This window comes from Eleutherodactylus coqui, chromosome 6 (genome assembly GCF_035609145.1).
Source record: "Eleutherodactylus coqui strain aEleCoq1 chromosome 6, aEleCoq1.hap1, whole genome shotgun sequence".
Classification (NCBI taxonomy): Eukaryota; Metazoa; Chordata; class Amphibia; order Anura; family Eleutherodactylidae; genus Eleutherodactylus; species Eleutherodactylus coqui.
Genome location: NC_089842.1, coordinates 93,403,011 through 93,415,599, shown reverse-complemented (window position 1 = coordinate 93,415,599; position 12,589 = coordinate 93,403,011). Strand labels below are relative to the sequence as shown.

General features: G+C 38.5%; 10 non-coding genes across 10 annotated transcripts; all 10 read right to left on the bottom strand.

Annotated features, from left to right (window-relative positions):
• Nucleotides 1-2,587: 2,587 nt before the first annotated feature.
• TRNAR-CCG (transfer RNA arginine (anticodon CCG)) lies at nucleotides 2,588-2,660 on the bottom strand. The gene has a single exon. It is a non-coding gene; the product is annotated as a tRNA-Arg (tRNA).
• A 1,709-nt stretch (nucleotides 2,661-4,369) lies between these two features.
• On the bottom strand, nucleotides 4,370-4,442 carry TRNAP-CGG (transfer RNA proline (anticodon CGG)). The gene has a single exon. It is a non-coding gene; the product is annotated as a tRNA-Pro (tRNA).
• Nucleotides 4,443-5,263: 821 nt separating this feature from the next.
• TRNAR-CCG (transfer RNA arginine (anticodon CCG)) lies at nucleotides 5,264-5,336 on the bottom strand. Its single transcript has one exon. It is a non-coding gene; the product is annotated as a tRNA-Arg (tRNA).
• Nucleotides 5,337-6,158: 822 nt separating this feature from the next.
• TRNAR-CCG (transfer RNA arginine (anticodon CCG)) lies at nucleotides 6,159-6,231 on the bottom strand. Its single transcript has one exon. It is a non-coding gene; the product is annotated as a tRNA-Arg (tRNA).
• A 1,716-nt stretch (nucleotides 6,232-7,947) lies between these two features.
• On the bottom strand, nucleotides 7,948-8,020 carry TRNAP-CGG (transfer RNA proline (anticodon CGG)). Its single transcript has one exon. It is a non-coding gene; the product is annotated as a tRNA-Pro (tRNA).
• An 821-nt stretch (nucleotides 8,021-8,841) lies between these two features.
• On the bottom strand, nucleotides 8,842-8,914 carry TRNAP-CGG (transfer RNA proline (anticodon CGG)). The gene has a single exon. It is a non-coding gene; the product is annotated as a tRNA-Pro (tRNA).
• An 821-nt stretch (nucleotides 8,915-9,735) lies between these two features.
• TRNAR-CCG (transfer RNA arginine (anticodon CCG)) lies at nucleotides 9,736-9,808 on the bottom strand. The gene has a single exon. It is a non-coding gene; the product is annotated as a tRNA-Arg (tRNA).
• An 822-nt stretch (nucleotides 9,809-10,630) lies between these two features.
• On the bottom strand, nucleotides 10,631-10,703 carry TRNAR-CCG (transfer RNA arginine (anticodon CCG)). Its single transcript has one exon. It is a non-coding gene; the product is annotated as a tRNA-Arg (tRNA).
• Nucleotides 10,704-11,524: 821 nt separating this feature from the next.
• TRNAR-CCG (transfer RNA arginine (anticodon CCG)) lies at nucleotides 11,525-11,597 on the bottom strand. The gene has a single exon. It is a non-coding gene; the product is annotated as a tRNA-Arg (tRNA).
• An 822-nt stretch (nucleotides 11,598-12,419) lies between these two features.
• TRNAR-CCG (transfer RNA arginine (anticodon CCG)) lies at nucleotides 12,420-12,492 on the bottom strand. Its single transcript has one exon. It is a non-coding gene; the product is annotated as a tRNA-Arg (tRNA).
• Nucleotides 12,493-12,589: the final 97 nt, after the last annotated feature.

Genomic DNA, 12,589 nt, shown 5'->3' with positions numbered 1-12,589 from the left:
AGCCTAAGACATATGTGACAGACAATAGTCCTCTCATCACTCATGTGTCTGACAGCTATCCCTCTTGACTCCATTGCATATACCTGACATACCAATTAGAAACTTCGGAAATATTTCTTTCTTGCGAAAGATTGTAAATATGTTACACTATCCATGGGTAAAACTTCTTTCCTACCCTAAAGGAATTGAAACTCTAAATCAAGATGACATATTCGGCTGTCCATCAGACAGTTTTTTTTTTAAATTGAAAAACAAGGATATTTTTACTGCTACCGTATGGAGCGCTAGCAAAGACTGATAGACACCCAACTGCTGTACTCTGCATTTCTGAATGGCTGTTCTTCGGCACAGCACACACAAACCTGTACAAGTAACACACGGAATTTTCCCTTTTTGTCTGAGTTGAAACCCCGTTCCTTGGATCAGCCTCTCCAATTACAGTGTCTTCTTCTGCATCTTTGGCTCCATCTTGTGGTAAGGGTGGATAATAATTAAACATGTATAATACTGCTAATGGTCCAAGAAGTCTTTTTGAAATTGTTTTTGAAGATAAAGAGTAATGAAAAGGCAAGACCAGTTAATCCAACATGAGTAATTTAAAGAGTTGTTCTTCTCATTAATGACTTGCACAACATTTAAATTAAGGGGAAAAGAACTAGTTTATAAGCTACTTATAGTCCGATTCGTATGTTTCGCAAGATCAACAATGTGGCTTACAATTATATATGTTTCAGAATTCAACTGAGTAGGAAGGTACTGAGCTTTTAGATTCATGAACAATAGAGCTTCAAACAGTCAACACCTTAAAATCCAATGACCCAGGTGGGAGTTGAACCCACAATCCCCAGCTCCGGAGGCTGATGCCTTCTCCACTGGGCCTTGTTGACAGCCTAAAACATACGTGACAGACAATAGTCCTCTCATCACTCATGTGTCTGACAGCTATCCCTCTTGACTCCATTGCATATACCTGACATACCAATTAGAAACTTCGGAAATATTTCTTTCTTGCGAAGATTGTAAACATGTTACACTATCCATGGGTAAAACTTCTTTCCTACCCTAAAGGAATTGAAACTCTAAATCAAGATGACATATTCGGCTGTCCATCAGACAGTTTTTTTTTTTTTTATTGAAAAACAAGGATATTTTTACTGCTACAGTATGGAGCGCTAGCGAAGACTGATAGACACCCAACTGCTGCACTCTGCATTTCTGAATGACTGTTCTTCGGCACAGCACACACAAACCTGTACAAGTAACACACATTCCTTTCCCGTTTTGTCTGAGTTGGAACCCTTTTCCTTGGATCAGCCTCTCCAATTACAGTGTCTTCTTCCGCATCTTTGGCTCCATCTTGTGGTAAGGGTGGATAATAATTGAACATGTATAATACTGCTAATGGTCCAAGAAGTCTTTTTGAAATTGTTTTTGAAGATAAAGAGTAATGAAAAGGCAAGACCAGTTAATCCAACATGAGTAATTTAAAGAGTTGTTCTTCTCATTAATGACTTGCACAACATTTAAATTAAGGGGAAAAAACTAGTTTATAAGCTACTTATAGTCCGATTCGTATGTTTCGCAAGATCAACAATGTGGCTTACAGTTATATATGTTTCAGAATTCAACTGAGTAGGAAGGTACTGAGCTTTTAGATTCATGAACAATAGAGCTTCAAACAGTCAACACCTTAAAATCCAATGACCCAGGTGGGACTTGAACCCACAATCCCCAGCTCCGGAGGCTGATGCCTTCTCCACTGGGCCTTGTTGACAGCCTAAAACATACATGACAGACAATAGTCCTCTCATCACTCATGTGTCTGACAGCTATCCCTCTTGACTCCATTGCATATACCTGACATACCAATTAGAAACTTCGGAAATATTTCTTTCTTGCGAAAGATTGTAAATATGTTACACTATCCATGGGTAAAACTTCTTTCCTACCCTAAAGGAATTGAAACTCTAAATCAAGATGACATATTCGGCTGTCCATCAGACAGTTTTTTTTTAAAATTGAAAAACAAGGATATTTTTACTGCTACTGTATGGAGCGCTAGCAAAGACTGATAGACACCCAACTGCTGTACTCTGCATTTCTGAATGGCTGTTCTTCGGCACAGCACACACAAACCTGTACAAGTAACACACATTCCTTTCCCGTTTTGTCTGAGTTGGAACCCTTTTCCTTGGATCAGCCTCTCCAATTACAGTGTCTTCTTCCGCATCTTTGGCTCCATCTTGTGGTAAGGGTGGATAATAATTGAACATGTATAATACTGCTAATGGTCCAAGAAGTCTTTTTGAAATTGTTTTTGAAGATAAAGAGTAATGAAAAGGCAAGACCAGTTAATCCAACATGAGTAATTTAAAGAGTTGTTCTTCTCATTAATGACTTGCACAACATTTAAATTAAGGGGAAACAACTAGTTTATAAGCTACTTATAGTCCGACTCGTATGTTTCGCAAGATCAACAATGTGGCTTACAATTATATATGTTTCAGAATTCAACTGAGTAGGAAGGTACTGAGCTTTTAGATTCATGAACAATAGAGCTTCAAACAGTCAACACCTTAAAATCCAATGACCCAGGTGGGACTTGAACCCACAATCCCCAGCTCCGGAGGCTGATGCCTTCTCCATTAGGCCACTGGGCCTTGTTGACAGCTTAAAACATACGTGACAGACAATAGTCCTCTCATCACTCATGTGTCTGACAGCTATCCCTCTTGACTCCATTGCATATACCTGACATACCAATTAGAAACTTCGGAAATATTTCTTTCTTGCGAAGATTGTAAACATGTTACACTATCCATGGGTAAAACTTCTTTCCTACCCTAAAGGAATTGAAACTCTAAATCAAGATGACATATTCGGCTGTCCATCAGACAGTTTTTTTTTTTTAAATTGAAAAACAAGGATATTTTTACTGCTACCGTATGGAGCGCTAGCGAAGACTGATAGACACCCAACTGCTGCACTCTGCATTTCTGAATGACTGTTCTTCGGCACAGCACACACAAACCTGTACAAGTAACACACATTCCTTTCCCGTTTTGTCTGAGTTGGAACCCTTTTCCTTGGATCAGCCTCTCCAATTACAGTGTCTTCTTCCGCATCTTTGGCTCCATCTTGTGGTAAGGGTGGATAATAATTGAACATGTATAATACTGCTAATGGTCCAAGAAGTCTTTTTGAAATTGTTTTTGAAGATAAAGAGTAATGAAAAGGCAAGACCAGTTAATCCAACATGAGTAATTTAAAGAGTTGTTCTTCTCATTAATGACTTGCACAACATTTAAATTAAGGGGAAACAACTAGTTTATAAGCTACTTATAGTCCGATTCGTATGTTTCGCAAGATCAGCAATGTGGCTTACAATTATATATGTTTCAGAATTCAACTGAGTAGGAAGGTACTGAGCTTTTAGATTCATGAACAATAGAGCTTCAAACAGTCAACACCTTAAAATCCAATGACCCAGGTGGGACTTGAACCCACAATCCCCAGCTCTGGAGGCTGATGCCTTCTCCACTGGGCCTTGTTGACAGCCTAAAACATACGTGACAGACAATAGTCCTCTCATCACTCATGTGTCTGACAGCTATCCCTCTTGACTCCATTGCATATACCTGACATACCAATTAGAAACTTCGGAAATATTTCTTTCTTGCGAAAGATTGTAAATATGTTACACTATCCATGGGTAAAACTTCTTTCCTACCCTAAAGGAATTGAAACTCTAAATCAAGATGACATATTCGGCTGTCCATCAGACAGTTTTTTTTTTTAATTGAAAAACAAGGATATTTTTACTGCTACCGTATGGAGCGCTAGCAAAGACTGATAGACACCCAACTGCTGTACTCTGCATTTCTGAATGGCTGTTCTTCGGCACAGCACACACAAACCTGTACAAGTAACACACATTCCTTTCCCTTTTTGTCTGAGTTGAAACCCCTTTCCTTGGATCAGCCTCTCCAATTACAGTGTCTTCTTCTGCATCTTTGGCTCCATCTTGTGGTAAGGGTGGATAATAATTAAACATGTATAATACTGCTAATGGTCCAAGAAGTCTTTTTGAAATTGTTTTTGAAGATAAAGAGTAATGAAAAGGCAAGACCAGTTAATCCAACATGAGTAATTTAAAGAGTTGTTCTTCTCATTAATGATTTGCACAACAATTAAATTAAGGGGAAAACAACTAGTTTATTAGCTACTTATAATCCGATTCGTATGTTTCGCAAGATCAACAATGTGGCTTACAGTTATATATGTTTCAGAAGTCAACTGAGTAGGAAGGTACTGAGCTTTTAGATTCATGAACAATAGAGCTTCAAACAGTCAACACTTTAAAATCCAATGACCCAGGTGGGACTTGAACCCACAATCCCCAGCTCCCGAGGCTGATGCCTTCTCCATTAGGCCACTGGGCCTTGTTGACAACATAAAACATACGTGATAGACAATAGTCCTCTGATCACTCATGTGTCCGACAGCTATCCCTCTTGACTCCATTGCATATACCTGACATACCAATTAGAAACTTCGGAAATATTTCTTTCTTGCGAAAGATTGTAAATATGTTACACTATCCATGGGTAAAACTTCTTTCCTACCCTAAAGGAATTGAAACTCTAAATCAAGATGACATATTCGGCTGTCCATGGGGCAGTTTTTTTTTTAATTGAAAAACAAGGATTTTTTTACTGCTAGCATACGGAGCGCTAGCGACGACTGATTGACACCCAACTGCTGCACTCTGCATTTCTGAATGGCTGTTCTTCGGCATAGCACACACAAACCTGTAGAAGTAACACACATTCCTTTCCCTTTTTGTCTGAGTTGGAACCCTTTTCCTTGGATCAGCCTCTCCAATTACAGTGTCTTCTTCCGCATCTTTGGCTCCATCTTGTGGTAAGGGTGGATAATAATTGAACATGTATAATACTGCTAATGGTCCAAGAAGTCTTTTTGAAATTGTTTTTGAAGATAAAGAGTAATGAAAAGGCAAGACCAGTTAATCCAACATGAGTAATTTAAAGAGTTGTTCTTTTCATTAATGATTTGCACAACATTTAAATTAAGGGGAAAACAACTAGTTTATTAGCTACTTATAATCCGATTCGTATGTTTCGCAAGATCAACAATGTGGCTTACAATTATATATGTTTTAGAAGTCAACTGAGTAGGAAGGTACTAAGCTTTTAGATTCATGAACAATAGAGCTTCAAACAGTCAACACTTTAAAATCCAATGACCCAGGTGGGACTTGAACCCACAATCCCCAGCTCCGGAGGCTGATGCCTTCTCCATTAGGCCACTGGGCCTTGTCGACAACCTAAAACATACGTGATAGACAATAGTCCTCTGATCACTCATGTGTCCGACAGCTATCCCTCTTGACTCCATTGCATATACCTGACATACCAATTAGAAACTTCGGAAATATTTCTTTCTTGCGAAAGATTGTAAACATGTTACACTATCCATGGGTAAAACTTCTTTCCTACCCTAAAGGAATTGAAACTCTAAATCAAGATGACATATTTGGCTGTCCATGAGGCAGTTTTTTTTTTAAATTGAAAAACAAGGATTTTTTTACTGCTAGCATATGGAGCGCTAGCGAAGACTGATAGACACCCAACTGCTGCACTCTGCATTTCTGAATGGCTGTTCTTCGGCATAGCACACACAAACCTGTAGAAGTAACACACATTCCTTTCCCTTTTTGTCTGAGTTGGAACCCTTTTCCTTGGATCAGCCTCTCCAATTACAGTGTCTTCTTCCGCATCTTTGGCTCCATCTTGTGGTAAGGGTGGATAATAATTGAACATGTATAATACTGCTAATGGTCCAAGAAGTCTTTTTGAAATTGTTTTTGAAGATAAAGAGTAATGAAAAGGCAAGACCAGTTAATCCAACATGAGTAATTTAAAGAGTTGTTCTTTTCATTAATGATTTGCACAACATTTAAATTAAGGGGAAAACAACTAGTTTATTAGCTACTTATAATCCGATTCGTATGTTTCGCAAGATCAACAATGTGGCTTACAATTATATATGTTTTAGAAGTCAACTGAGTAGGAAGGTACTAAGCTTTTAGATTCATGAACAATAGAGCTTCAAACAGTCAACACTTTAAAATCCAATGACCCAGGTGGGACTTGAACCCACAATCCCCAGCTCCGGAGGCTGATGCCTTCTCCATTAGGCCACTGGGCCTTGTCGACAAGCTAAAACATACGTGATAGACAATAGTCCTCTGATCACTCATGTGTCCGACAGCTATCCCTCTTGACTCCATTGCATATACCTGACATACCAATTAGAAACTTCGGAAATATTTCTTTCTTGCGAAAAATTGTAAACATGTTACACTATCCATGGGTAAAACTTCTTTCCTACCCTAAAGGAATTGAAACTCTAAATCAAGATGACATATTCGGCTGTCCATCTGGCAGTTTTTTTTTTTATTGAAAAACAAGGATTTTTTTACTGCTAGCATATGGAGCGCTAGCGAAGACTGATTGACACTCAACTGCTGCACTCTGAATTTCTGAATGGCTGTTCTTCGGCATAGCACACACAAACCTGTAGAAGTAACACACATTCCTTTCCCTTTTTGTCTGAGTTGGAACCCTTTTCCTTGGATCAGCCTCTCCAATTACAGTGTCTTCTTCCGCACCTTTGACTCCATCTTGTGGTAAGGGTGGATAATAATTGAACATGTATAATACTGCTAATGGTCCAAGAAGTCTTTTTGAAATTGTTTTTGAAGATAAAGAGTAATGAAAAGGCAAGACCAGTTAATCCAACATGAGTAATTTAAAGAGTTGTTCTTTTCATTAATAATTTGCACAACATTTAAATTAAGGGGAAAACTACTAGTTTATTAGCTACTTATAATCCGATTCGTATGTTTCGCAAGATCAACAATGTGGCTTACAATTATATATGTTTTAGAAGTGAACTGAGTAGGAAGGTACTAAGCTTTTAGATTCATGAACAATAGAGCTTCAAACAGTCAACACTTTAAAATCCAATGACCCAGGTGGGACTTGAACCCACAATCCCCAGCTCTGGAGGCTGATGCCTTCTCCATTAGGCCACTGGGCCTTGTTGACAACCTAAAACATACGTGATAGACAATAGTCCTCTGATCACTCATGTGTCCGACAGCTATCCCTCTTGACTCCATTGCATATACCTGACATACCAATTAGAAACTTCGGAAATATTTCTTTCTTGCGAAAGATTGTAAACATGTTACACTATCCATGGGTAAAACTTCTTTCCTACCCTAAAGGAATTGAAACTCTAAATCAAGATGACATATTTGGCTGTCCATGAGGCAGTTTTTTTTTTAAATTGAAAAACAAGGATTTTTTTACTGCTAGCATATGGAGCGCTAGCGAAGACTGATAGACACCCAACTGCTGCACTCTGCATTTCTGAATGGCTGTTCTTCGGCATAGCACACACAAACCTGTAGAAGTAACACACATTCCTTTCCCTTTTAGTCTGAGTTGGAACCCTTTTCCTTGGATCAGCCTCTCCAATTACAGTGTCTTCTTCTGCATCTTTGGCTCCATCTTGTGGTAAGGGTGGATAATAATTAAACATGTATAATACTGCTAATGGTCCAAGAAGTCTTTTTGAAATTGTTTTTGAAGATAAAGAGTAATGAAAAGGCAAGACCAGTTAATCCAACATGAGTAATTTAAAGAGTTGTTCTTCTCATTAATGATTTGCACAACAATTAAATTAAGGGGAAAACAACTAGTTTATTAGCTACTTATAATCCGATTCGTATGTTTCGCAAGATCAACAATGTGGCTTACAGTTATATATGTTTCAGAAGTCAACTGAGTAGGAAGGTACTGAGCTTTTAGATTCATGAACAATAGAGCTTCAAACAGTCAACACTTTAAAATCCAATGACCCAGGTGGGACTTGAACCCACAATCCCCAGCTCCCGAGGCTGATGCCTTCTCCATTAGGCCACTGGGCCTTGTTGACAACATAAAACATACGTGATAGACAATAGTCCTCTGATCACTCATGTGTCCGACAGCTATCCCTCTTGACTCCATTGCATATACCTGACATACCAATTAGAAACTTCGGAAATATTTCTTTCTTGCGAAAGATTGTAAATATGTTACACTATCCATGGGTAAAACTTCTTTCCTACCCTAAAGGAATTGAAACTCTAAATCAAGATGACATATTCGGCTGTCCATGGGGCAGTTTTTTTTTTAATTGAAAAACAAGGATTTTTTTACTGCTAGCATACGGAGCGCTAGCGACGACTGATTGACACCCAACTGCTGCACTCTGCATTTCTGAATGGCTGTTCTTCGGCATAGCACACACAAACCTGTAGAAGTAACACACATTCCTTTCCCTTTTTGTCTGAGTTGGAACCCTTTTCCTTGGATCAGCCTCTCCAATTACAGTGTCTTCTTCCGCATCTTTGGCTCCATCTTGTGGTAAGGGTGGATAATAATTGAACATGTATAATACTGCTAATGGTCCAAGAAGTCTTTTTGAAATTGTTTTTGAAGATAAAGAGTAATGAAAAGGCAAGACCAGTTAATCCAACATGAGTAATTTAAAGAGTTGTTCTTCTCATTAATGATTTGCACAACAATTAAATTAAGGGGAAAACAACTAGTTTATTAGCTACTTATAATCCGATTCGTATGTTTCGCAAGATCAACAATGTGGCTTACAGTTATATATGTTTCAGAAGTCAACTGAGTAGGAAGGTACTGAGCTTTTAGATTCATGAACAATAGAGCTTCAAACAGTCAACACTTTAAAATCCAATGACCCAGGTGGGACTTGAACCCACAATCCCCAGCTCCCGAGGCTGATGCCTTCTCCATTAGGCCACTGGGCCTTGTTGACAACATAAAACATACGTGATAGACAATAGTCCTCTGATCACTCATGTGTCCGACAGCTATCCCTCTTGACTCCATTGCATATACCTGACATACCAATTAGAAACTTCGGAAATATTTCTTTCTTGCGAAAGATTGTAAATATGTTACACTATCCATGGGTAAAACTTCTTTCCTACCCTAAAGGAATTGAAACTCTAAATCAAGATGACATATTCGGCTGTCCATGGGGCAGTTTTTTTTTTAATTGAAAAACAAGGATTTTTTTACTGCTAGCATACGGAGCGCTAGCGACGACTGATTGACACCCAACTGCTGCACTCTGCATTTCTGAATGGCTGTTCTTCGGCATAGCACACACAAACCTGTAGAAGTAACACACATTCCTTTCCCTTTTTGTCTGAGTTGGAACCCTTTTCCTTGGATCAGCCTCTCCAATTACAGTGTCTTCTTCCGCATCTTTGGCTCCATCTTGTGGTAAGGGTGGATAATAATTGAACATGTATAATACTGCTAATGGTCCAAGAAGTCTTTTTGAAATTGTTTTTGAAGATAAAGAGTAATGAAAAGGCAAGACCAGTTAATCCAACATGAGTAATTTAAAGAGTTGTTCTTTTCATTAATGATTTGCACAACATTTAAATTAAGGGGAAAACAACTAGTTTATTAGCTACTTATAATCCGATTCGTATGTTTCGCAAGATCAACAATGTGGCTTACAATTATATATGTTTTAGAAGTCAACTGAGTAGGAAGGTACTAAGCTTTTAGATTCATGAACAATAGAGCTTCAAACAGTCAACACTTTAAAATCCAATGACCCAGGTGGGACTTGAACCCACAATCCCCAGCTCCGGAGGCTGATGCCTTCTCCATTAGGCCACTGGGCCTTGTTGACAACCTAAAACATACGTGATAGACAATAGTCCTCTGATCACTCATGTGTCCGACAGCTATCCCTCTTGACTCCATTGCATATACCTGACATACCAATTAGAAACTTCGGAAATATTTCTTTCTTGCGAAAGATTGTAAACATGTTACACTATCCATGGGTAAAACTTCTTTCCTACCCTAAAGGAATTGAAACTCTAAATCAAGATGACATATTTGGCTGTCCATGAGGCAGTTTTTTTTTTAAATTGAAAAACAAGGATTTTTTTACTGCTAGCATATGGAGCGCTAGCGAAGACTGATAGACACCCAACTGCTGCACTCTGCATTTCTGAATGGCTGTTCTTCGGCATAGCACACACAAACCTGTAGAAGTAACACACATTCCTTTCCCTTTTTGTCTGAGTTGGAACCCTTTTCCTTGGATCAGCCTCTCCAATTACAGTGTCTTCTTCCGCATCTTTGGCTCCATCTTGTGGTAAGGGTGGATAATAATTGAACATGTATAATACTGCTAATGGTCCAAGAAGTCTTTTTGAAATTGTTTTTGAAGATAAAGAGTAATGAAAAGGCAAGACCAGTTAATCCAACATGAGTAATTTAAAGAGTTGTTCTTTTCATTAATGATTTGCACAACATTTAAATTAAGGGGAAAACAACTAGTTTATTAGCTACTTATAATCCGATTCGTATGTTTCGCAAGATCAACAATGTGGCTTACAATTATATATGTTTTAGAAGTCAACTGAGTAGGAAGGTACTAAGCTTTTAGATTCATGAACAATAGAGCTTCAAACAGTCAACACTTTAAAATCCAATGACCCAGGTGGGACTTGAACCCACAATCCCCAGCTCCGGAGGCTGATGCCTTCTCCATTAGGCCACTGGGCCTTGTCGACAAGCTAAAACATACGTGATAGACAATAGTCCTCTGATCACTCATGTGTCCGACAGCTATCCCTCTTGACTCCATTGCATATACCTGACATACCAATTAGAAACTTCGGAAATATTTCTTTCTTGCGAAAAATTGTAAACATGTTACACTATCCATGGGTAAAACTTCTTTCCTACCCTAAAGGAATTGAAACTCTAAATCAAGATGACATATTCGGCTGTCCATCTGGCAGTTTTTTTTTTTATTGAAAAACAAGGATTTTTTTACTGCTAGCATATGGAGCGCTAGCGAAGACTGATTGACACTCAACTGCTGCACTCTGAATTTCTGAATGGCTGTTCTTCGGCATAGCACACACAAACCTGTAGAAGTAACACACATTCCTTTCCCTTTTTGTCTGAGTTGGAACCCTTTTCCTTGGATCAGCCTCTCCAATTACAGTGTCTTCTTCCGCACCTTTGACTCCATCTTGTGGTAAGGGTGGATAATAATTGAACATGTATAATACTGCTAATGGTCCAAGAAGTCTTTTTGAAATTGTTTTTGAAGATAAAGAGTAATGAAAAGGCAAGACCAGTTAATCCAACATGAGTAATTTAAAGAGTTGTTCTTTTCATTAATAATTTGCACAACATTTAAATTAAGGGGAAAACTACTAGTTTATTAGCTACTTATAATCCGATTCGTATGTTTCGCAAGATCAACAATGTGGCTTACAATTATATATGTTTTAGAAGTGAACTGAGTAGGAAGGTACTAAGCTTTTAGATTCATGAACAATAGAGCTTCAAACAGTCAACACTTTAAAATCCAATGACCCAGGTGGGACTTGAACCCACAATCCCCAGCTCCGGAGGCTGATGCCTTCTCCATTAGGCCACTGGGCCTTGTTGACAACCTAAAACATACGTGATAGACAATAGTCCTCTGATCACTCATGTGTCCGACAGCTATCCCTCTTGACTCCATTGCATATACCTGACATACCAATTAGAAACTTCGGAAATATTTCTTTCTTGCGAAAGATTGTAAACATGTTACACTATCCATGGGTAAAACTTCTTTCCTACCCTAAAGGAATTGAAACTCTAAATCAAGATGACATATTTGGCTGTCCATGAGGCAGTTTTTTTTTTAAATTGAAAAACAAGGATTTTTTTACTGCTAGCATATGGAGCGCTAGCGAAGACTGATAGACACCCAACTGCTGCACTCTGCATTTCTGAATGGCTGTTCTTCGGCATAGCACACACAAACCTGTAGAAGTAACACACATTCCTTTCCCTTTTTGTCTGAGTTGGAACCCTTTTCCTTGGATCAGCCTCTCCAATTACAGTGTCTTCTTCCGCATCTTTGGCTCCATCTTGTGGTAAGGGTGGATAATAATTGAACATGTATAATACTGCTAATGGTCCAAGAAGTCTTTTTGAAATTGTTTTTGAAGATAAAGAGTAATGAAAAGGCAAGACCAGTTAATCCAACATGAGTAATTTAAAGAGTTGTTCTTTTCATTAATGATTTGCACAACATTTAAATTAAGGGGAAAACAACTAGTTTATTAGCTACTTATAATCCGATTCGTATGTTTCGCAAGATCAACAATGTGGCTTACAATTATATATGTTTTAGAAGTCAACTGAGTAGGAAGGTACTAAGCTTTTAGATTCATGAACAATAGAGCTTCAAACAGTCAACACTTTAAAATCCAATGACCCAGGTGGGACTTGAACCCACAATCCCCAGCTCCGGAGGCTGATGCCTTCTCCATTAGGCCACTGGGCCTTGTCGACAAGCTAAAACATACGTGATAGACAATAGTCCTCTGATCACTCATGTGTCCGACAGCTATCCCTCTTGACTCCATTGCATATACCTGACA